The following is a 26,140-nucleotide window of genomic DNA, read 5'->3' as shown; positions in this document are numbered from 1 at the left end:
AGGTGGTCCTGAGTTGTGTAAGAAAGCAGGCTGCGCAAGTCAGTAAGCAGCATTGAGCCAGAGCTTCAGTTTCTGCTTTGAGCTCTTGCCCTGGCTTCCCTTAATGATAGACCATAGCCTGTAAGCCAAATAAACCATTTCTCTTGCAGGTTGATTTGGTCAGTGGTTGTTCGTTTGTTGTTTGTTTCTATGGCAACAGAAGCAAACTAACATAGTGTTTCTGCTGATTGGTGACTTTATTGAGCACACTCTCTTATAATCTGCTTGTCTTTTAAGGCACTATAGTAACCTTTTACCCATTTTAACTTGATTTTAGTTCTTTACAGTTTATGTATGTATCTCCTTGTTTAAAAAATTTATGTCATGCATATTATTTGGATCATGACTTATTTTTTACTATTTCAATTATGCCTTTGGATGTGTACAAGTTTTTAGTTTTGCTGCCATACAATTTATGAATTTTCTTATATTTGTGTTTTTTGTGTCTTAAGAAAGCTTTTCCATCCCAAGACGATCAATCCATACTTCACTATGTCAAGCTAGATTTGTAATATTGGCTGTTACTTATGAGTGTATAATTCATCTTGAATTGATATTATTGTTGTTTTCTACACTGCTGAAAGATTATGAGTTTTGTTTGTTTATTTTCTTTCTTGGCACTTACTTTATAACTTGAGTAATCCTTATCAAATTTAAATCTTGTTTGTCCCCATACTTTATATCAAATCACAAGGAGACGCCAAATTCCTATTACAGCCTCACTACTTCTAAGACCCTTTGTCATCTGGCCTCTGATCTCTTCCTCCATTTCTTTTTACCTCTCTCCTCCCTTCTCCGTTGTCCATGGGCAGATGATCTCATGGGTCTCATGTTTCCCAGGCTTATTGCCCAAACTCCTTTCTGAATCTGAACAGTGGTCTCATGTCCCCTTAACTCATTTACTTGATTCAGACCTACATTTGGGTATTTTCCCCTCAAAAAAAAGAGAGATAAGGAAAGAAAAGGAAGAAAGAGAGAAAGAGAGAAAGGAAGGAAGGAAGGAAGGAAGGAAGGAAGAAAAACAACTCCACTATCTACCTTAGAACAGCACCCCTGCACCTTTTGCTTCCTGCCTTGATGCCATAGTTAGCTTCAGTTAGCAAATACAAATCTAGAGTCACATAGGAAGAAAGAAACTCAGCCAAAAACATTGCCTAGATCAGATTAGCCTCAGGATACATCCATGGGACAACTTCTTGATTGTTTATTGACATGGGAGAGACTAGCCCACTGTGGGTAGCACAATCCCTTGGCAGATAAGCCTGGGGGTTCTGTAGATAACTGAGTAACTCAGACACAGCAGCTGTCTTACTTAAAGTACTTCTGTTTTAGGGTTTTATTGCTGTGAGGAGATACCATAATCAAGACAACATTTAATCGGAGATGAACAATTTCAGAAGTTCAGTCCATTATCATCATGACAGGAAGTGTGGCAGTGGGCAAGTGAGCATGGAGCTGGAGAAGCTGAGAGTGCTAAATCTTGATCAGAATGCTACTAGGAGGAGACTGGCTTCTACTGGCAGCCGAAAGGAGGCTCCCTCTTCCTCACTGTGCGGAGCTTGAGCACTAGAAGACCTCAGAGCCCACGCACACAGTGACACACTTCCTCCAGAAGGCCACACCTATTCCAGCAGGGCCACACCTCCTAACAGTGACACGTCCCATGGGCCCAGCATATTCACATCACCACAGCAAGTTACTAAGTGGTTTCTGCTTCAAGCTCCTGCCAAACTGTAGCTGCTCTGATTCCCTCAGTAAAGGACTGTAACAGTAAGCTGAAATCGTTTCTTTCCTCTTTGCTTTTGGTCATGGTGTTTATCACAGCAACAGAAATCAAACTAGGACACAAACTGGTACTGAGGAGCAGGGTAGGGTTAGGAAGAGCCTGACCATCTTGTTTTTAGGACAAATGTAGAAGAACTTGAACTAGAAAAACAGTTGAATGCTATAGCAGAGCTTACTGGGCTATTCTAGTAGGAACCTGAAAGATGGAAGGGCTGAGAGTGGTGTGTATGGTTGAAGCCAGCCTCCAGAGTTTCAGAGGAGGACATAGATTTCCTTAGTAACTGAACTGGACGATATTCATGTACTGATCTTGGCAAAGACTCTGGCTACTTTCTGCCCATATCCTCAGGAGTTTCCTTAGGATATGATTTTCTTATTGGAGGCGATTTGAAGACTACTTAACACTGAGCCTGTAGCATAGCTGTTACTGGTTATACTTATGCAGTCCTACAGTGGACAAAAAGCAAGTGAGGCCGAAAGAAATACAAAATGTATGGTCTGGAGAGAGAAAGATATTAGGAGCCTTAACATTACAGCCCGTACTGTGCTTGAAGCTGGGATGATTCCTAAAGAGAGCAGAGAGATAGCTCAGTGGTCAAGGAAACTCCCCAGCGCCCACATGATGACTCACAGTCATCTGCAGCTCCAGGTTCAGGGGGCTCAATGTCCTTTTCTGATTGTCACAGACACCAGGCACCCATGTGATGTGTACATACATCATGCAAGCAACACACACACACACACACACACACACACACACACACACACACACACACACAAAGTAGCCAAGGTTACCTGCTCTACACTGGAATAGAGGAAAGGGTACCTTCATCTCAGGGAAGGACCTCCACCCAGCTAAGCTTCCAACTTGGACAGGAGAAACCCCAAGGGACTACTTGCTCCTAGAAAGTAATTGTTTCAACACAGAAAAGCTACTGCTGATATGGGACAAAGAGGACAAAGATTCATCTGGAGCTGTCAGCCAAAGGTGGTGCTGGCTTCAGAGCCATAAACTATGAAAGGGGGATGAAGGCTGTGGATTCTTCTTCCATGTTTTAGAGAGCTCCTGAGATACAGAAACTTGTTGTGAGAAGGCCACGAGAGAGCACTGTACAGCTGTGCACGTGAAGACTAGACTGAGCTGTGGTAGAAACTCCAGTACGTTAGAGATGCCAGGGCTGTGAGACACATGCCAAGGAGAGCCATAGAGTGTAACAGGCCCAAAGAGACTAGATGTTGTAAGCAGTAAAGCTGCGGAGGCAGAGCTATATAATTCCATTCAACAACAGCCCTAGGTACCAGGCACAGAGCCAAAGGATTTAGTATTTTCCCTGCTGCAGTTTTGGCCCAATATGTCCTCACTATGCCTTCATGCCTCCATAATGGAAAAGTGTGTTTATTCTGTATTATTATACACTTGAAGTACTGGTTTTGATTCTAGAGGGCATCATATTTAAGAATTACCTTGAGACTCCAAAGAGACTTTGGACCTTGGCCCTAAAAACAGTGTTAAAATTCTCAAAACTCTGAGGGTAATTAAGGTTTGACTAGCTGCATTTTTTTTTTATCATGAGATAGCAAATGAGCCTGTGAGGGCAGGGCGTAGAATATGCTGGTTGGAATGAAAAGTGTCCTCCACAGAACTTAGGTGTGTGAACACTTGGTCCAGAGTTGGTGGTGCTGTGTGAAAAGATGGTAGAATTGTTAGGACATAGAGACGTGCTGAAAGAAACATGCCACTGGAACAGGTATTTAGAGTTTACAGCCTTGGCCCACTTTGCCTTCACTTTGTATAATCCAGATCATGATGAGTTTGTATAAGTACACTCATTTATGCCCACACAACAACCAAATTACCAGATGCTGCATTTTTAGAATGAATCTCACTGTGAAGCTGACTACATTTTCAAGCATGTGGCTCTCTTAAGCGCGATACTTAACTTTCTGTTTGCAGAGTGGCCTCCGTAACAGCTTCTGTATTGTGACAAGAGATGCATATGACCATGTTTACAAGACGATGGGTAAGTAGCAGTTGTAGAAACCACCTAATTGTTTTTTCACGACATCACCTGAATGCTATCAGACTTCTTAAGAAGTAGCTCTTTTTGATAGCTGTTCTTGGTTGTCAACCTGACTACATCTGGAATGAACTACAATCCAGAAATAAAGGGTGCACCTGTGAAAATTATTTTTGCTTGGACAGAAGTAGATGAATCTACTTCTAGTCTGGACATTTGAGGTATGAAGACACATGATTTTGATCTGGATCTTGAGGTGAGAAGACACACCTTTAATCTTGGCCTTTTCTCTTGCTGGCAGCCTAAATAAGGACATAGGAGGAAACTTTCATTCTTTGCCTGCTTTACCTTGCTAGCAAGTCTGTTCCTTCATTGGCATTACAGTCTACTTCTTTCGGATTCCAGTGTCTACTGAAGACCAGCTGAGATATCCAGTGTTGTGGACTAAGCAACTTCTGGATTCTCAGACCTCCCATTTAGCCCACCATTGCTGGATTAGTTGGACTATGGAAGTAATTCTATTAAGTGATTCCATAAATAATACACATACAGGTACACTTATACATATGCATACACATACATCATATAAATATACATCATATACATATGATATGTATATATACATATACATGAGCAAGAGAGAAAATTAGTCTAGAAGTTCTGCTACTCTGACTAATGTACTCTTCCTGAGATATGTTTAAGACCACTATCAATCTTTTAGGGACTTACACAGGCAAGATACATCTCTGAAAGTAAAGAGATGTAGACTTCTCACCAATTACCCCAGAGGGAATGTGTTTCTTTTCCATTAATTTTCTGAATGTCACTTTTTTTCTTTTTTGAGACAGCATCTCTGTATAGCTCAGTCTGGCCTTGAATTTGATATGTATTTGAAAATGATCTTGAACTCTTGGGTTTCCTCCCTCAGCCTTCACAGTGCTGGGTGGTGCACGCCTCCGTGCCTGGCTTATCCTGGATGCGGAACTCAAGGCTTCACACACACTTGGCAAATACTGTGCCAACTGAGCTAGCTAGATTTTCATGGTGTCTTTGAAGCAAATCCTTCCTGTTGCCTGTTCTATGTGGTAGAAGGCTGTAAGTCTCAAGGGTAAGTACAGGAGGCTCTGTGAAAGTACACAGATATATAAATGCATAAGAAAATTATATATTCAAAGAATTCAGGCCTCTGATCTAAAAGCATGCTCTAAAACTAGGAAATCTAAAACTAGCTGTCGTGGCTCACAACTCTAAGAAGACTGAGGCAGAGGATTGCTACGAGTTTAAGGAAGCATGAGCTAGAGATCTGTCTCAAAACCAAAAATGAAAAAAGAAAAGAAAAAAAGAGATAGTTATGTGGCCATTGGCAGTGACTCACTAGTTTCCTTTCCAACAGTCAGCTATCGGAAACCAGTGTTTCCTCCTTGGGGGTGGGGATAATCGGGTCTTGGATAGCAGCAGGCAATGTCTAGTTCACAGATGGTCAGGACAGCACAGTTCATGCCTTAGCAAGACTTGAATCTGGAAAGACAGAGGAATTTAGTTATGTGTTGGGAGAAGTTCAAATCTCACACTTTGGATAAGACTTAAAGGACGCATGGGGGAACGGGGAGAAGGAAGGAGCTCTGCAGTCCCTCCAAACTCAGCTTGTCTCTGTTTTCTCTTTGTCTGCCACATACAAGTAAGGGAACACTGGGCTTAACTTTTTCCTGAGTTAGCTGAGTCTTTTCCTGGGTGTTTAACTCAACCTTGAGTCAATGTTTTCACATTAGTTACCTCATTTATTTTTAAAATGTAAAGCCTTATGTGCTATTTTGAGATCTAGTGATTTCTCACCTGAAGTCTGGCATGAGCTATATTTGCTATATGCTTGTTTCCACACCAGCTCCAGATGTGGAACTCTAGGAGAGCATGGGTCCTATGTCCATGACACGTTTTTCAACTTGTAGGAGGCTAGGGGTTTCCGTTGTTGTTTATTTTTGTTTGTTTTGTTTTTTACTTCTCCCATCCTCAGTTTCCCTGTCTAAAGCACGTCTTCATTCTTATGCAGTAGTGTTGAGATGGTGCAAACCCATCCCTAGCCCAGTAGGAGGTATCCCTGTCATTCTCACCAACCCTGTTGCTTGCTAGAAAATCAAAATCTGTTGCTTGTTACTTTATCTAAAAATACAAATTCGGGATTGAGAGCTATCTCCAGAAAGTAAAATACTTACCATCTCACCTTCATATCCAACTCCCACCCTCAGGGTTGTCCCCCAGATCCCGAGTATTGCCCAGACAAGCCCGCTGGAGTCGGGGAAACCAATAGCAAGGTCCCTAGGAACAGCAGAAAGACTCATCTGTCTTGCTTTCTGGTCTTTCTGGCTGTGGAGGCACTCATCCTGCTCTGGCAAAGGCAAAGGTACAGGAAGGGGTGCACGCCACTCTGGGGAGGAAAATAGCGCAACAGCTCAGCAACGGGCCACATCTCCATGAGCTACTGTGGGCAATTAGAGGTTCATTACAGTCCCACACTTTGTATCATGGCCCTGGGTCAGCACCGGGTCACTGCACATGGCAAACTTAGGGAGCTACATCTAGAGCAATGACGCCAGCCTGTGGTGCTGTGGGGCACAGCGGCCAGGATGCGGAGCCAGCATGGCGGGCAGGTGCACCAGGGGACAGGGGAGGGAAGGGGGAACTGGAAGGGGGGTTACAGGATGCAGAATGCTGCAGGACCAGCTGAGAACAGATGATTAGCCCCTGCAACACTAGTTCCTTGCTGCCTCCTAGCTGACTCCCATCAGCCTTCCGGACCCGCAGGTCCCACAGACTTCCATACCACCCGGCATTCCAATCTCAAAACATAATTGGCGCCTGACACAGAGGAAGACCATTGAACGTAAACAAAACAAGTGTCATCTCCCATCACATCACTGCAGAAGAGAAAGGGGATTGTTACACAACTAACTCAAGAAGGAAGAAATCGCAGGGTAAATGACAGTCATGTATATTTAATGAATTTAGCTCACCAACTTGTGGTTGCTTTTTTCTCATTACCACGAAGACTTGGGAAAATGTTCTCTGTCTGACTTCAAGCTTGTCCTTGACGACTTCTTCTACAGTGGCAGTACGGAAAGACACAGCTGCGTGGAGAATTTTTTTAGTTTTGTTCTGTTATTTAAAAATTATTGGAAATAGATAACATCTCACACTGAGACTAACCAGACCTGAAGACTGCACAACCTAATGAACTTGCATACAGTCTGATTGGCATTCGAAACAAAAGCATTACATTACATTTTATACTTTCAATCATATATATGTATATATATTGATTATATAATTCACTCCTTCCCCATTTTCTTATACCTGGCCTTTCTTGGTTTTTTGTCTCCATGGTGTTTCCTTACATAGATATATTACTGGCTAGATCTGCACATGGCTTACTACCTTCAGAGATAAAACAACACATTCTTTTAACTTTAGTAAGAAAAATAGTTTCCTTTTTCTTCAATCCCTTCTCTAGACACTTCTTTAGTCTTGTTAAAAGAGGAAACTGGGAAGAAAAGAAAGAGGAAGCCTTCCTGGGAAGTCATGTAGGTAGGGCACAATTTTGTAAGGGTCTATGATTCACCAAAGAATGACTCCCTTGACCCAATTAGTATATAAATGCAAAGAGTGTTTTATTCTGCAGAAGGGTAGCATACTGGGATCTCCCATTCCCAAAATAGAGAGACAATTAAGTGAGCTCTCAGGCCTGATTTAAAGCACATTAGGGAATTTCAGAGTAGGTGATCTCTATTTTGATCTGTTGGGTCCATCTCTACAGAAAATCCATTACCGGGGTGTGGGGGGCTGGGAACTTGCTGGGAAGGTCTGAAAACTGTTGCTGAGGAAGTAGTTGAGAAAGACTGGAAACTCCTGCTGACCCATTGCCCTTGCCTCAGGCCAATTGGTGGAGCAGCTTCTAGGCCTGGATTTGCCTGGAGTTGGAAGCAGAGATTTCTGTGTAGTCTCCTTAACTGTCAATCTGAAGGTTGTCATGGAATCAGATTAGCCTTTTAATTCCTCGCTTTCAGTAATGGGCCATCTCAAATCCTTGAGATGTTTCTGAGGCCCATGCCTGCACTAGCCATATTGTGCTTCAAGCCACTCTGATTACCAAGCATGGGTCTTCTCCAGCTGAGACACTCAAGGCCATAGGGCCATCATATTTAAAGACATTGCGCCTCTAGTTAGCTGAGCTGTTCCAAAGAACAAAGCTGGATGCATTTGGTTAAACGAACAAACGCTGTCTGCACCTTGCAGTAGCCAATGTTTTATTTGTAATGTTAGATGTTTCTCCTCCTTAAAGAGCACCTTTGTACATCATTTTGTTCCATCAAATTTACTAATGTCACTGAATATGAATTTGTCTCAATCAAGCAGGCAGAAGCAGTGGGTGTTAGTTATGGAGCCAGGGGACTGTGGTTTGGGGGAGACAGCAGGTCTATGTGACCCATAGCTGCCGGTGGCTTTGGCACCTGCAGAGGCTGGGGGGCACCAGTGGGGACCTGGGACCTTCCTGGGCACTGGAGACACCTTACGTCCATGACATCAGTCTTCGATGGGCTGAGCTGGATCCTTGGCTAGCACAGCTGAGATTCTCCTTGAATTCTGGATCAACTCTCAGTGTAGCCATTCAACTCACACAGTCACAGAACTAGCAGGAAAAAAGTTTCAGGGCAAGAAGAGCATTGGTTTTAGGGGCTGATAGTAAAGATTTGTCTGTCCTAATACCTTTGAAATTGTCAGGGGCTTTGTGTCCTGTTTTCCCACAAAAGCAAGACCAGTCGTGGGTGGATTGAAACTACTAGTTTCTCTTGTCTTAAAAAGCATTGAAAATGTAAACAATTACTTATTTTTGCTACTTTCTATGTTAGTATACAAGTGGATTTCGTTGGCCTGATTAATGGAATAAAGATATAAATATATCTGGAATAAAAAATAAAAATCCTTCATATATACTTAAATAAGTCTTTTATCTGTGTTAATAGGAATACCCCACCCTTAATTCCTGGTTAATGGCCAAGTTCAGTATCACTGGTGAAAGCTACGTGGAGGTTATATTTTACACACACACACAAACACACACACAGACACATACACACACTCGCACACACTCACACACACACACACACACACATACTAAACAACTTTGGGGATACTTAACCTATTAAAAATCAAAGTGCTTTATTATCCTTAGTTTTTTGTGTACTTCTCTCCTCGCTAAGAAACAAGGAAGAAATCTTAAACAGGAGTAGATAAATGACTCTCAGAGAACTTGGCCTTCAGAATCAGGATGGGCTTCTGCTCTGTGTTGTTTTGGCTCCAGATAGTTGTCCAAGACCCTTTTAAAAATGGCTTTGCTTGAATCCATTGACTTTCTCATTTGTATCTTTCCCGTTGTGTTCTACCAAGCATTCCTTCATTCATCCAATTGCCTACCCATCCCTTGTCTCATTCATGTAATAAACATTGACAGAGTGCCTCGCCTGGGTCAAGCACCCCAGTTCCAGAGCCGGATAGCAAAGCTCATGTCCAGTTCTCATAGAGGGTTACAGGTGAACAGACAAATACTTTAAAAATTAAAACGCATTTATTAAAGCACAGAGACGGGAGGCACAGAGCTGAAGGAACAGCAGGAGTGAGCAGGGGAAGGAGATGGCTGTTTCAGATGAGATCTGGGGACATTCAGACAAATGACACAGGAAGGAAGAGTCACCAAGGACACAAACCTGATGCAAACATGCATTGGGTTCTCTGAGGGAGGCTTGCGGCCAAGGAAAGTGGGAGGCATAGGTAGAGAAGGCACAGTACAGGTAGAAAGGAGATGGGTTTATGTTCATTGTGGTGGGGCGTCACTCAGAACTACATCCGAAAAGACTTTAGTATGGGAACTGTCAGAGGGACCCGGGCTAGAACTAGAGGAGCACCAGGACCAGCCCAGGGCACAAAATTCTCCCCATGCTATCTGTTAGAATCTGTGGTGCAGCCCCAGTCAGATCACACAAAGTGGCAGGTCTCCTGTGAGAAGTGTTATTTGCAGAGGTGACCTCTGTGAAGGGGAGTGAGAAGAGAAGCAAAGAAGGAGGAGGAGAGAAGAGGAAGGAGATGAGGAGGAGGAAGAAGAGGAAGAAGATGATGATGATGAGCAGGAAGAAGAAAAGAAAAAAGAAAGAAAGAAGGGACAGTAGGCTGGTCGGTGGGGATGAGTCCTTTATCCAGGTCACAGGTGCTATCACCTAGAGATGATATGCCTCCTCATCGCTGGGTCTGAGAGGTGGTTGTAAAGATGCTTCTAGCTGTCCATGGATGCAGCTGATGCTAATACTGTCTGTTTCTGTGTTTTAGAGAAATAGTTGGTTTGTATACCAGGCTGGACTTTAACTTGGGATCTTTCTACCTCAGCCTCTTTTGTCTGAGATTGTAGTTGGGTACCACCATGCCTAGCCTTTTTCTTTACTTTTCTTTCTTCCTTTCTTCCTTTCTTCCTTCCTTCATCCCTTCCTTCCTTCCTTCCTTCCTTCTTTCCTTCCTTTCTTTCTCTCGTTTGTTCATTCTTCCTTCATTCATTCCTTACTTTCTGTTTTTTTTTTTTTAATCATTGGAGAAATGGCTAGGAGTATGGTTATGAAACACACCATTTTTGAAAGATTTCAGTGGAAATCCTGCAGGAAAATACAAAAGGTAGGCTTCCCTCACCCCCCTTCCAGATACTGTAAATAAAACCAAAGCCTACAAGAGAGGTGGAACAATTAGCAAAGGCTTGAGTTTTCTTTTTCAAATAGATCCTCCTCAGGATGACAGTATTTAAATACACTTTCTTCTACAATCTTAGCAAAATGCTGAGCTAGTTGCCCACCCAGAGTGAAAAGCACAATTCTCTAAGTCCACAGCTTTGTACCTGAATCTAACTGTAACTGAATCTAAACCTGTGTGATTGTTAGAGCTATAAGAAAGGGCAGCCTTTGGTACTCATTTTTCCCCTATGAAATCTTATCAAAAGCCAAATGTTTCGGGAAGGAAGACCATGCCAGAGTTTGCTGCAGAAATTGAACTTTGCAAATTTAGAATTGGTGTCATCAGCACACTGCACCCTTTGTCGTATCACCTGGACTTAGAAATATCCAGCCTGATACAGTTTTTCTTTCCTCCTATTATCATGTGACCAGGACGCTGAGCAAGCAGCCTTTGGTCATTGCTCAGTGGCTGTAGCATCAGGTGGGCTGCTGGAACAGATCTATAAGGATCGCTGCGGACTGAGAATCTTTGTTGTCAGATGCTGAAGTGTACCCTCATTAAGTCTGTATTAAGAAATAAGAAATGTCTGTCTTAGAGATAAGTGCTGAAGCTCACAATTTGGCCACCTTTGGGCTAATTTTAACCCATGTCATTTGGAAAATATTAACATTTAAGTTGGTGTTTGTGACTGTAATGTTAATCTCCTGTAATAGATCAGTAATTCATTCGATTGGCCTGTGTCTTTTCAGTCAGTTGCATAATCTCAGGGAATGGAGCACGTGTTTGCCAGCAAAGTGCTCTCAGGACAAAACGTACTTGGTTCTTGCACCATTTTGGACACAGAGTTTCAATCGGGGCAGAGGCCTTACACCAGTGGCTTCAACCTTTCTAATGCTTAATACAGTTCCTCATGCTGTACAAGATTATTTTCTTTGCTACTTCATAATGGTACATTTGCTAATGTTGTGAATTACAATGTAAATACCTGTTTCCTGACTGTCTCAGTTCACCCCTGTGAAAGGGTTGTTTGACCCCCAAAGGGGTTGCAATGCACAGGTTGAGAACCACTGCCTTAGACTCTCGGGGGGGGGGGCACCCTCACCTGGCTCAGCGGAGTGATGGTTTATTGTCTTTCAGCATTCCTCAGGTCGGCTGTGTCAATGGCACCTCCCTTCCGACATGCTCTCTGAGTCCCCACTGTCTGTGAAGTGCAATATTCTGAATGTGGTTCTTAAGTTTCTCTGCCCACCACATCAGCACAGACTTCTTCGGGGGACTTCAGTGTGTGCAGACTCACCTCCCACACTGAGCAGCAACTGCCTAGTCTCTACTTTCTCTCCTTTTCCTAGGCCTTCCATGAGGATCACTTTTGACCCCATTTGTTCCCCTTAATCATAATACCTATGACATATATACACCACATACATATGTATCACATGCAGATATACCACTTACATGCATACCATACATACTCATATAATATATATCTCATATATATATATATATCACCACACATATATATCATATATTTGTATATAACCTATGCATATCAAGTACATACATGTCACAAACATATCACATTCACACATACCACAGGTATATTTCACACACTCATATTACCATATGCATATTACACACATATTATCCTACACAAATATATGCATTTATGTTATACACATATGTATTACACATACCATATACATAACACACATATAATATTTATATTATAAGATACATATATTCATGCATATTACAATTGTGTCTATGCACATATCATATAATACAAACTGTACACATGTGCCGTACACATACCATCACACCCATATGTATTCACACACTCATCTTACAAATGCATTTATATCACATGTATGCATATCACACACATGTATATAAATGCCCATCACCACACATGTTATGTGTAGCACACATATACTTCATATGCGTACCATATATATGCATATCTAAGAATACATGTCATATACTACATATATGATATGCATGAATATCACACACATGCATGTATGCTCTGGGAAAATGACTTCTGCCCATTGTGCACCATTTAATGCTTGTCTTCAGCATCAAGCCCTGAGCTACCTGAAAATATGCCTCAGATTGCTTCTTCACTGACTCATCCTTTGCGCCTGCCACTGTGCCAAGAAAAGAGTTGCTTGATGAAGGACTGTATGGAAAAGTACACAGTCTGTGATGTTATGCCCTCTGTAACATTCCAGGGGACTGCTGTTGGGCTTTTCCATGCCTTAATTAAAAGTGAACATCCTAAGTTAATACAAAGGAGCAAGAAAGTGAACAGTGTTAGTGAGGACTGGCACAGGGTCAAAGGTCCCACCCCAAACACAGACACAAAGTCCCGTCAATAGAGAGCATTCTACCCTCACATGGCTGGGAAACACTGTAGCTCAGATGGGCATAGGAGCATGAATCCTGGAAACATGAAGACTTCATACTCACCAATATCAGGCAGTCTGTCTAAGATGTGCACAAGTTAGCAGTGTTTCTGAATCACAAATTTAATCAAATGATTTGTGCACTTTGGTTGTGGTAATAGATTGTGTCTTTCTTTTCCTACTCATTTTTTAACATAGTAACTCCAAAGATGGAATTGGGAGTAAAGTTTGCTTCCTCGTGCAGCCATACCCAATAAATAGGGACTAGGCTCTCAGTGGAGGAAGCCAGGACAGTGCTCCGTAGTTTTTTGTTGCTTTTCTTGGCTCTCTGCCCTGTGATATTTGCTGAAGGAGGTCAGGCCAGATGCAGGCATCGTGGAGAGGACAGGGAGAGCGGGTGACAGAGTGAGGTGGGGACATGTCATGGCTGAGAGTAGACAATGGCCAAAGAGACCCTTTAGTAGGTTTACACTCTTTAAAAGTATTTGGAACAGACAGCCTTCTCAGGATGGATTTCCTGTCAGGTGATTGACGGGCCCGTTTGAAGGACCTCTTACAGAAGGGACAACAGGATATCATTGTTCTGCGTCACAAAGTTTCCTGCTAGATAGTAATCTTATAAGGTTCAGGGCTCCTGGAGTCAGGTCTAGATAGTTATCAATGAATGACCTTCTGAGCAGTTCAGAATGACATATCTTCTCCCAGGGCCAGAGATGTGACTCGGGTCCCATTCCCTTGACCAGTAATTAGAGTTTTAAGTGCCAGACCTCAGTTTCACAGGCTGCTGACTATGAGGGAGGGCTCTATCCCAGTGTCCTCTAATCAGTCCTACTAATGTCTGCTTAGTCGTCTAACAGCAGAAAATTCACAGTTGCGGAACACTCAGAGTCAAATGTCCTTGCTTCCTCTAATTTGGGAGTTTTATGTTGGGACTCTCACATGAACATATATATTTAGCATTTTACTGTGACTTGCTAGATCAGCTATGAATGAATATCACCACCACTATCTTAATTATAATAGAAGAGAATATTTGCTGTGTTTGAGCACATAGCACTCGTGTGAACACACACACACACACACACACACACACACACACAGGCAGCAAGCTATGATTTTGTGACAGGCTCTAGTCATTTTGAGTGTTCTAAGAAACATCAGTCAATGTAACCACTGAGAACAAGAAGAACATAAAGTAGAAAAATGCTTTGTGTACGATTATTCAAATCTTTTTGGTACAACATGCTTCCACTGGGCACTTCCTCAAAAGGCCCCTTGCTTCTAAGTAGTTATCAGTGAATGACGGGGGTGAAATGATGAGTTTCCAGTGGCTATCCCACCCCTCGACCAGCTGGCTTCGTTCCTTACTGCCACTCCTCCTGGGTTCATACATCTATCTTGTTAGGTTAAATGTGATGGGGTGATGGCACTTGAGCTTGTGCATAGGAAATGTGCATGCTACTTACAGTGTCTTCTCTCCTCACTTTCAAGAAGGATTTCTAGGGCTGTTGAAGTACTGACAGTTTGGAGATTCATTGTGAGAAGCAGCTCAGTGAGACAGAAAGGAAACCCAAAATACCACATAAATGTCTCCTCCTTTGGTGAACCACACAGAACCAAAACATCCCCTGAGGACCTAACCTCACCTGTGCGCAGTCAGGCTGAGGGGATAGCAGGAAGAAAAGGGAAAGATGGGGTGGCCCAGGGCCCCCCTTTCCTTCATGTCCATCAGCTGGCCAAAGGACGTAGCAGAACGTGCACACACGACCAAGCAAATTAAAAACAACTGCAAGCAGTTTCTGTTCTTGTGAGAATAGAGCACACGTGGGAGCTTCAAATGCCTAACTGCGTCTTGATGAGGACACCGTAGTTAGTTCAACATCGTTTAGTGAAACTCACTTTACACAAAACAAACACAAATGGCAATCTTTATCTTTTGAATTTTGTTCTCAATTTATAAAGTGTGTGTGTGTGTGTGTGTGTGTGTGTGTGTGTGTGTGCATGTACAGCAAGTCAGAGATCACATCAGGTGTCATTCCATAGCTGACATACATGCTTGATTTTAAGCAGCATCTCTCACTGGCCTAAAAAGTTGGCATTAGGCTGGATGGCTAGCCCTAGAGATCCACCACCCTCCACTCCCCTGGCACTGGGACAAGTGGAAGGCAAGCACCTCACTGAGTGCTATCTCCCTGGCTCTATACAGATGTTAAATAGCAAATACAAGTCCTTCTAGCAAGTCCAGAGGAACCACAGAGAGAAAGGAGGGATGCTTTTTGCTTTCTTCATTTGTTTTAATGAAGGGAATTTACATTTTTCCCCTACCAAAAAAAAAAAAAAGAAAAAAAGAATGCTGCTTGCCCTAGACTCTGCCAGAACCCACTGAGAGCCACTGGGAATAGTCAAATCTCACATACATTTTTCCCTGCCCAGGCCCTTTCCCCTATGTAGAAGCCCTGGTTAGCGCTTTGGATGCTCAGCTGATAAGGAGGAGCCTCGCTGCGCTTGGGAGCCCAGGTGAACCCATTGCAGTGGTTTAAAGCCTCCAAACAGGTGCTGCTCGTAGGGGTGGTACTAGCCCTTGTGTTCACGCTTTGCGTGAGATCAGCACCTTGGAAACTGCTTAATGATACATAAAATTGTATTTTTCCTGTGTGGAATGGCACTGGGCAAGTGGGGATTGCTTATAGATGTATAAATATTGTGCATATTAGCATGAAGAGTCACTTACAAATCAATAAGCTTTCTAACTATAGAAGAAGAACAAAAGCGAAGAAAACCACAGAGAAATAAATAATTTCATAGGATTTTGTTCATTATTTCTTAACCTTGGAAAAGCAAAAACATTTCTATAAAAGGGAAACTTTAATTTTACTTTGAAGGTAATACAAAGGCAATGCTAAATTAGCTTTCCACTTTACCATTTGGCCTTGAAAAGAAAAAGAAATCCAGAAAGAAACTATCTTTGCTTTTACAGTGGAGCTCTGAGCAGTGCAGGGGCTGAGAAGTGATGCTGGTGTCCCCTTATGTGTCAATGTCACTCCGCTCCTCACCCCTGTGTCCTCCTGATGTAACTCTTCTATTTCATGCCATAACCCTATGGACACATTGCACGGCTGCTTGTGAGGACGAGTGCTCCAAGCTGCAGCCCTCCTGTGTTAGCTCTGGGCTCAAACTGTGGGACAAACCTTCAGACCTTTTGTTTCTGTTGCAGAATGCTGTTGCTTGCCTCTTAGTTTTCTGTCTATACGACTATGACAGAATGTTGCAAAGAAATGCATGCAGAGATTCTGAAATCGGGAGCTCTGTTGGATCTGTGTACATACTGTTTTGATTTTGCATGTATTCATTTTCTGCTCTCATGTGCTTGTGTACGAGCACATGTTCAAGTGCCTATGTGGAGGGCAGAGGAAAATGGGGAGGAGTCAGTTTGCACAATAGCTGATTGTCGAAGTTCCTGGCTGCTAACTGTTCTGTAGCGGCACATTGAAACCCTATTTTTAATTGACTTTTGGATTTCTTGGGTTTTTTTTTAAATTCCACACATTGCATGGGTGAGAATTATATTTGCATATCCTTCTTGTCCTCTAGTGGGATATTCTTGAAGGTGAACCCAGTTCCTACGCTAGTCTAGCATGTGAATGTTTTTGATATTGGTTGTTTATGTCTTGCTGAATTTTTCTTGATTTAATTCTTGTGTGTGTGTGTGTGTGTGTGTGTGTGTGTGTAAGCAGAGGCAAAATTGTCAAATACCATGTACCATAGTTTTATTTACTTTTTCATTTATATTACTTTTGAGACAGGGTTTCTCTGTGTAGATCTGGATATCCTGAAACTCACTTTGTAGACCCCGTATCACCCTTAAACTCACAGATTACCTGCTTCTGCCTCCCTAGTGCTAGGATTAAAGGCTTGTGCCACCACTCCTGGCTTTCAAAATTAATTGATTAATTATATTTTTATCCACCATATTTTTTTGAGATGAGGTCTTTTATTGGCTTGGGACTCATCAGGTAAGTAGACCAGCTTGCAGAAAGCCTAGGTATCAGATTATCTTTGGCCCTCCTCAGTGCTCTGCTGACAAGGACCTGCCATCACAGTAAACTTTTGTCTTGCAAGATATTCAAGATTCATTTCTGTTACAGTGATAAAGTATCTGAACAAAAGCAACTTAGAGAGAAACATTTTATTCATGTATTCTGTATCTGTTTTGTCCCTTTCCTTCTCCCCTGAGATCACTCTCCTTTCATGATCCCCTTCTAATATTATCATATGTATACACAATTTTAAATCCAGCTCCAGCATAGGAAGAAACATGTAGTATTTGTCTTTATAAATCTGATTTGTTTAACTTATGTCTTAGGGTTTCTATTACTGTGAAGAGACACTATGACCACAGCAACTCGTATAAGAAAAAGAGTTAATAGGGGCTGGCTTAGTTTCAGAGGTTTAGTCATGGTAAGAAGCATGCCACATGCAATGCTGGAGAAGGAGCTGAGACTTCTACAACTTGATCAACAGACAGCAGGAGAGTATGTGGCACACTGGGTGTGGCTTGAGCATCAGAGATTTCAAAGCCCACCCCCACAATGACACATTTCCTCTAACAAGACCGCACCTACTTCAATGAGACCACACCTCTTAATTGTGCCAATCCTTAAGAACCATTCATACCACTACAGCTTAACATAGTGACTTCCAGATTTCTAATTCTACTCATTTCTCTGAAAATGTCACAATTTCATTTTTCTTTGCGTATGAATAAAATTCTCCTGCCTACATGAGCAGCATTCTCTTTAGTCAAGTCATTCCTCTACTGATGGGCTGTGCTGTATTGATTTACGCTGGTTCTGTTTCTTGGCTGTTGTGAATAAATATGATGTGCAAGTGTCTTTGTGGGAGGACGTACGGTGCTTTGGGATACACGGTGGTAGTAGGATGCTTCTGTTTTCACTTTATAAGATGCTTCCATCCTGGTCTCCTGAGAGGGAGCAGCAGCCTAGACTCCCACCCACGGGGAATAAAGTTCCTGAATCTATATTTGCTGTCTTTGTTTTCTTGATGATAGCCTTTCTGAGAGCAAGATGAGGACTTGCTGGTTTAATTTGCATTTCTCTGACTTGAGAGACCTTTAAAAGTGTTTATTGGGCAATTTTTAAAAAGAACTGTCCAATCAGTTTATTAAAGCATTGCTTGGGTGATTTATTTTGAAGGGAAATGCTATGGGGGGGGGATACAGTTAAAAACTGTATTCTAGATTTAAAACTCTCACTTGATGCATAGCTGGCTAGATTTCCCCCACTCTGCTGCTGTCACTTCATCCCGGCTATTACTTCTTTAGCTGTGCAGAATCTTTTAATTTTGTGTGATCCCTTTATCACTGGGAATTTTTTTTAAAGCCATTGTGAAGAGGTCATTTCAGAGTCTTAAAGAAGTTGTTTACTTTTCTTGATTTGAATTCCTCTGCCATCTGAAAAACACAAGACACTGTTCCTGCTTGTTGAATTTGCTAAAACCTTGTGGACTAGCACATGGTCCATTTTAGAAAAGGCTGCCGATCTTTTGTGAAGCATGTGTACTCGGTACCTGGTTCTTTAGAGAGAGCATCGTACGTGTTGTATGAGTGTATCATCTGTCAATTAAAAGGCTTATGACCCATGGCCTGTGGCATAGGCAGGAAATAAAAGGCAGGACACAGGGAGGAGAAAGCATTCTGGGGGAGAAGGACGCAGGAAGATAGACTGGAAGATGTGATTAGGCAGATGCATGGTACCTGAGCCCAGGTAACCAACCACACAGCAGAGTGTAGGTTATAATATATGGGGTATTTTAAGTTATATCTAGTCAGAGAAGAGCCTGGCTATACAGCCAAGGGATTTGCAAATATATTTTGAGTCTGCGTCTTATTTATGGGAGCATGGGGCTGGAAAGAATAGCCAGGGTCCAACTACAACATACTAGCACCCAACACGGGGTGTCAATATGTTGTTGAACATATTTAATCACAATCTTGGGGTTCTACACCACCTTTGGCCACTTAGTTCCTAGATAAAAACACACGCACACACCTTTTATATTTGTTATAAGTCTTAACCAGCACAAGAGCTGGGCATCTCTTAGCCAATAATCCCACTATATGAATTGCCATGTTTTGCCTGGCCTGTTTTTAACTCCAATTAGCCAACCCACATGGTTATATTTTTAAGATTGTTAAACCTTTTTTTTCCCCTCATGGTTCTCCTTTGACCCTAAGCCTGGGAACCATAAATCCCACCTATGTCTCTTCTGCCCATCTATTGGCTGTCAGCATCTTTATTCACTGAACAGAGATAACTTGGGGAGCAAGGTTACATGGCATCACCTGGGTCTATGTGCAGTTTCTGGCAGCAACCAGTATTTAGCATAGCAAAAGACCACACCTCAACAGGGAACTCCATTTGCTTTAAGACGTAGTTGAAGTTAATTTTTATTGAAATTTCTGAACAAAACTGAGATACTAACATCATCTACCTGTGTTGTGTCTAGAGCTCTAGAACCTTTCATGCTCATTAGGGCTTATTTATGAAGCTGGGAACTGAAGACTCAGGGCATGCTATCTCTGAGTGTCAGGTCTTCCTGATGATCTTTTCCCACTGATGGCAAAGTGAACCCTTCTCTTTTGTCTCTTGTCACTAAATTTGGTTTGAAATCTACTTTATCAGCTATTTATCAGAATGATTTGTAACTTCACAATAAATTCCGAATTGGTTTTGTTAATTTTTTAATGTTTTATACTCGTTGATAATACAGCAATTGGCATTAATACATTTTATATGTATTCCTTTGTCTCTTATGGTTTTACCTCATTACTGGTAAAGAATCTGAATCTGTTCTTTCCTGTCTAATCATTCCAAGGATGGAGCATTTGAGGGGAAGCTGTGCTAACGAGAGGGTCAGACACAGCACAATAAACAAGAAACATGAAAATGCAAAACTTCTTCAAAGGACCACACCTCCTCAGCCCTTCAATTCAAGGATACAGAAACAGATAAAATTATGAAGGAAACTTCAAAACTTTTTTAGAGAAATGATCTGAACATTGATTTATAAAATAAGCAGATGAATTCAACTCAAGGTCTGGAGAGGAAATTCAGCAGCATAGACCAAAGAGTAGGCAAAATGAGAAAGAAAGTCAGTGACAAGGAAGGAAAGATTAAGCAAAGAAGTTGAGACTTGAGGGAAAAAATGAAAAAAAAGTGAGAAGTTAAAACCTCAAGGAAGGCACAAATCCAAAGGAAAGGATCACCAATAGACTTGATCAATTAGAAAAAAGAAGGTCAGGAATGGAGGAGAAGGTCATGTTACATTCAAACTTTTAAAGAACAATTCAACACAAGCACATAAATATATGAGTTTAAAATATAAGATAAAGCCAAGTAGCATAGCAAGAAAGAAGAAAACATTAACAAAAATAGTAAAAAAAAAAAAAAGAAAGAAAGAAAGAAAAAGAAAAGAGAGAAAAGAAAAATGATTGTTCAACAATAAAAACACATAAAAAATTTAAATTATGAAAAGAGATTACAAAAACCTGATTTTTTAAAATTTCAGTAAGGTTAAAAAACATTTAAAATAATGGGGAAAACAGAGATGCATGTAGGTAACAGAAAGGAGTGAAGTAAGGAAGGGAGGGGGAGAAGGAGGGAGGAAGAGATTGAGGGTATATGAAGTGAGGAAGAAAAGAAGTAAGGGATGGAGAAATGAAGGGAGGGAGGGAGGAGACAGAGGTGAAGCTGGAACACTAATTCTTTGAGATTGGAGGTAGCTGTCTGAAGCATGAGGAGGGGGAAGCTGGAGTTAGACTTCAGGACCTTGGGTTTGTGTAGTGTTAAGCTGACAGTGGTCAAGTGTTTGGTGTTTCACCGGAGTTGTCTTCTCTTTAGTAAATTCCCTTCTCTGCACAGCAAGGCATTCTGCTCTGTTGGTCACACTTTGCAGTCTGGCTGGGCAAGCCTCTCATCCTCTAGCTTGGAAGTGTCTCCCAGGTGTGCTAGAAGTATGAGAAGCAAGCATGACACTGACGTGTCTGTACAAGGACCCACTTCATACCCCTAAGATCCCCAAGTATTCTGCAGGAAGTAACTGTAGAACTGTATGTGTCAAGCAGACCCTCCTGGTCCTTCAGCGATCTGAGCTCTGCTGCACTGAGGGCAGACAGATGGCTCCAGAGGTTGGTCCCACCCCCTAACCTCAGGATCAGGTTTTGGAAGTCTTGAATTACTCTTGAGGAATGAAATCTGCTCCTTGTCACTGAGGATAGGGCTGCTATTGCCACAGCGGCCACCTCCACCACCACTACCACAACCACCACTGTCACTGTCACCAAGCCATGCAGCACTCAGTTTCTGAGCCTGTTCTGTTGCTATCTGTCTATACTCTTTGACTTGTCAGCATCCAGCTTTCCCGTTCCCCACGTTTGCATCCTGCCCACCCTCCCTCTTAAACTCCGCCACTGAAGCAGATTCATTGCAAACTTTCTTGCTGGTGGTCGGTCCCAGTCCTCTGGTCTCTAGGGTGGTTCAGTATTAACCAGTAGGTTTACTTTAAAAGTTATGCTCAGCCATTGCCATCACAAAGAATAACAGCATAGGATTCCCTTCCATGGCTGCTTCCTCCCTTGGAGCGATTACTGTATGAATGAATTTCACAAGAGGCTTGTGAGGATTGCACCCTCGTTTTGAGGACAGGCTTGCCAGTGTCTCTTTACTTGGGCTGCCCAGCTTATGTTGGGATAAGGCTTCCAAGTCTTCACCTAGTCTGGCAGGAGCCACACAGCAAGTGCGGTCTGGCTAGGCTTCCTTCTGGTTCATCGTCTCTCTGTTTCCCCATACTTAACTATTCTATCATACCTTTCTTTGAAAGTTTCTAAAGCTCCTTCTTTTTCTGTTCTTTGAAATAGTTCGGCTTTTTTATTGACTCTTCTTTATTGGTCCACAGAGACATCACCTTGTCTGTCTTATCCAGAAATCCTTATTGTTAATTATTTACATAAAACTGTATAGTTTAAATTCTAAAAACCCAGGATAAAGAGCTGTGCACGGTGGCACATGCCTTTAATTCCAGCACTCAGGAGGCAGACAGACCTCTGTAAGTTTGAGGCCAGCCTGGTCTACAGTGTGAGTTCCAGGCCAACCAGGTCTTTATAGCGAATTATAGTCTAAAAAAAATTGGAATAAATAATACTTAGCCTTAACGCTAGTTATCCAGTACAAGGCCATGAAGAGTTGAGTGTTAAAGAGTCCAGAAGGAGGTCCGAGAAGCTCTGATGTCACCTGGCAAGTGTGGACACCTGCTCTTTCTTTGCATGTCGAGTGCTGGTGATGAATCTCAGGCTTGCACACGCTAGCCAACACTATCACTAAACTATGCCCCAACCTGAACGTCTGCTGTTGAATGTTAGTGCTGAACATTCCACCCCTTCTCCCGGATCCTCACCGAACCTGTGCAGGGTCCTGTACATAAAAAAGGGGGGCCGGAAGGAACCCCTTCTCTACAAGGTCTTTACTAGCTTCACTGTGTGTGGTGCAAACAGACACTCAGTGTCTTTCGCAAACTTGGTACACTTCCCTGAGTGGTTTGAGAAGGCCACAGATGATTTCCTAATTGTCTTTGAGAATCACTCTTCCTATGAGTGTTGTTACTGAAGATTGAGGCTTATCCTTGCACTTTACTGAGTCTTCATAGACACATTCAGGATCCAAGGAAAACACAGAGAAATGGTCAGAAAGCAGACCCATTCTTACCTCTAAGTAAATGCCATTATCCACCTGCTACTGTGGCTTAGAGAAACAAAGCAAACCTTTTATATCTCTGCCTCCCTAACAGTCTGCACTGTATCTGTCTTGTCTACGAATGGCTTCCTCCACACAGGAAGCACCTGACATGGCACAGTGAGTTTAAGACTATTCCTTATTTTTATTTGGCTGGGTAACAACCAAGTGTCTGACTCCATAATGGGGAGAAGGTCAAAACAACGATATGATGGTGAGGACAGTTTATTGATCCTTGATTAGCTCACCTGAGTGAACTTGTGCAATTGAAACAAAGTTATCAATATAATCCTATGCCCTCAAGCCAACTTTACTTCAAGAACTTTTGGGGGAGCGTTCATAAAATAGGTAAGTAGAGAATGTCACTGCTGTTTCTCCCAAATATCTCGGTCTCCTTGGTAAATAAAATAGGTGTAGTGTATTCCCTTCTTGTAATGTGCCAACTTCTTTGTGCACAGTATTTCTGTATTCTTCAGGTTTGAAAGGCAAGGATTATCTTGTCCATTTATGGATGAGGAAGCAGAACACCAGGAAGGTTTAGAGCCATTTGTGAGGTTACTTACTAAAGTCAAACTCAAATCAGGCCCTGAGTTCCAGGATCCTACAGAAGACCATCTATCAAATAAGACATCAACCATGTCTAGCTCCTAGGGGAGATTTTCAGCTCTAATATTTAAGGCTTGAACACAGAGTAAACTTTTATTTCATAATTAGAGATCTCAAGAAACTAGCTTCCTCCCCCCACCTGCCATGTTACATTAACTTCCATAAATTATATTGTCTCACCCCATTCCTTGATTGTTGCATCAAAGAAAGCAGATGGGGAAGCTCCCACATTTGAGGGAAGTGTTTGGGAGTTGACTTGATTCTCGGGCTGCTGTCATATGTGAATTTTGCTCTGTTTAGTACAATCTTCCAAACACCTGGCTTACTAGAAACCAACCTACCCAGTAAAAGCCTTCATGGACGAAGCTGTAATAAACCAAAGAGAGGATCTCAGAGGTCGAAGGAAACTGGGAGTTTGTGTCACAACAGTCCCAAGCTTGAGGTCACATGTCATAAGGTGAGTGTGACATAGACTATCACTAAGTATAGTGTGCCTTTAGGCCAATTCCCCTGGAACTTACCTATATAAGAAATGCCACTGACTCTCTGATATTCTGGACTGTTATATTAACAGTGCTGTATGTTCTCTGATTGCAAATCTTGGGTCTTCCATCACTCTATTAAGCTGCTCTAATTCTCCTAATTACAAAGGTATATTTGATGGGGACAACACTGATTTGGCAGCTGGCATCCACATATTATATTCCAGTGAGGAAAAAGCTATCTAAAGCTACCCGTGCAAAGTGACTGACTGAGGCTTCCTTCATTCTGGGTGCTCTTCCAGCCATGGTTGCCTTGCTTTAGCTAATGTGAGCCTGCCAATCCCAGTTGAATGGAAGGAGCTTTGACAGTTAATCCAGTAGACCATCTCCAGCCTCAGTCTCCCCTTAAGGGGTTCAGCTCCTGGAAGTGGAAACTGAGAGCCATGCCCCCAGTGACACCAGCTATGGAGAGAGTAGCTCTCTTGCACTATGTTGGCCAGGATTCTGGAAAGGTCTGGCTTTCCGTCACTGTAACCTATTTGCTGGGTGATATAACTCTACCCACTCTGTGTGCTGTTGCCACTTTCTATGTGGAAAACCCTCTTGACATCTGGCCTTCCCCACGTCTCCAGCTCGGAGTCTCAGCACCTCTCTGGATTTCTCAAGTTTACCTCTGTCCACAGTGAGATGGCAGAGAGTTTCCAGGGCCTTGTATATCGCCAGTCCCCTCTTCTTAGACACTCATTTGTTCAGAGCAGTGTTCCCCGTTCCCTCCTGCTGAAGTCACTCTCCTTCCCAGCTGGTAGCAGATGCCTACACAGCAGTGGCCTTCTGCCTGCCCAAAGCTACCCATGACATCTTGGACACGAAGTGACCCAGTGCAGATATTTAAAAAGTATGGAGCACTCTGAAACTCCTTTCCAAAGAAGCTGACAAGGAAACATTTATGCATTATTTGAAAATTCTACATCTTTGGACTTGACCGAAGCCTGTAGTAGTGCTGGGAACACCGCTGACGTGATGTTTACACATTCCTTGGACAGGAAAGAGGGCTGAGGAGAGAGCTTGCTCCCTCCACACAGAGTGGCTTTGTTTGCCGTCTGGCTTCTTGCCACTTTGAAGCATCCTCTGAGCCCTGAGGAGATGGGACTGAGCATGAATGTGTGACTGTGTGACTGTGGGTTCCTGGAGGCCTGTGTCTGCTGTCCGTGCTGTGCCTCTTTGGGGTCTGGGATGTGGCAGGTGTCTGAGGTTTCTTCAACAGCACAGAAAGGCCCAGAGTGTCTAGCACGGAGCACTTTCTATAAAGGATAGAACAGGATTGGGAGGGAGGGAGAGAGGGAGGAACGAAGGGAAGGGAAGGGGGAGAAAGGGAAGGAGGGGTAGTACAAGGGGTCCATCGTCAGTGACCCCATGGCCATATTTTCTGGTACAGTGAAGCTTAGTATAAACTTGTTTTTTGTTCAGGGAAAACAAAGTTCCTACAGTGTCATGGCTCATAGATCCCAAGGGCCTGACACACACACTATTTTATTCTGGGGCCCACCCTAATTGAAACTATTTTATTTCAGAAATATAAAGGTGTTTCCACAAACCACCAGACTGTTTGTCTTTGCTTTCTCTGCCTCTGTTGCCTTTCTCATCGAGGTGATACAGCCTTCTCCAGGCTCCGTACAGAGCCTTGTGATCCTGTGATCTGTTTCCTCACCTAGCCTCTTTTCCTGTTCTTATCCTCGAGGACAGAGCTTTCACTCACTGCTTACCTACCATTCATGGTGCTCTGCAAACCAAGGACTTGGTCTGCCTCTCACCAGTGCCTCTGAAACTCCCCGACTTCTGCACATCCTGTTGGTCCTCAATCAGTTTGTGCAATCAGCCTAACTGTGGGTATCTTTAAGCACTGAGGTTCACTAAACCAGATGGTGAACTGGTAAATCCTCAGTTCAGTGCCCTGTGTTCTCCCTCACTAGAGGCTAAATTTAGGCAACTTCTTGCTCATGTATTTATTTATAATTAGAATAAAGATTTTTCTGGGAAAAAATCTTAATCTATGCATTTATTCACACCCCCTTTTTAGTCCCCCCTTAATTTTCTGCCTTCCTGAATACTTTTCTGGAAGGGTGGTACCTCAGATCTGAGATCAAAGATAATTGTATCTGTCTTAGAGACCCCCCAGGTTATTTTTAAATAAAACAAAATGGGATGATTAGAAGAGATTATGGTTTGGAAATATAATT

Source organism: Micromys minutus, assembly GCF_963924665.1.
Source record: "Micromys minutus genome assembly, chromosome: 15".
NCBI classification, from domain to species: Eukaryota; Metazoa; Chordata; class Mammalia; order Rodentia; family Muridae; genus Micromys; species Micromys minutus.
This window is presented reverse-complemented; position numbering follows the sequence as displayed.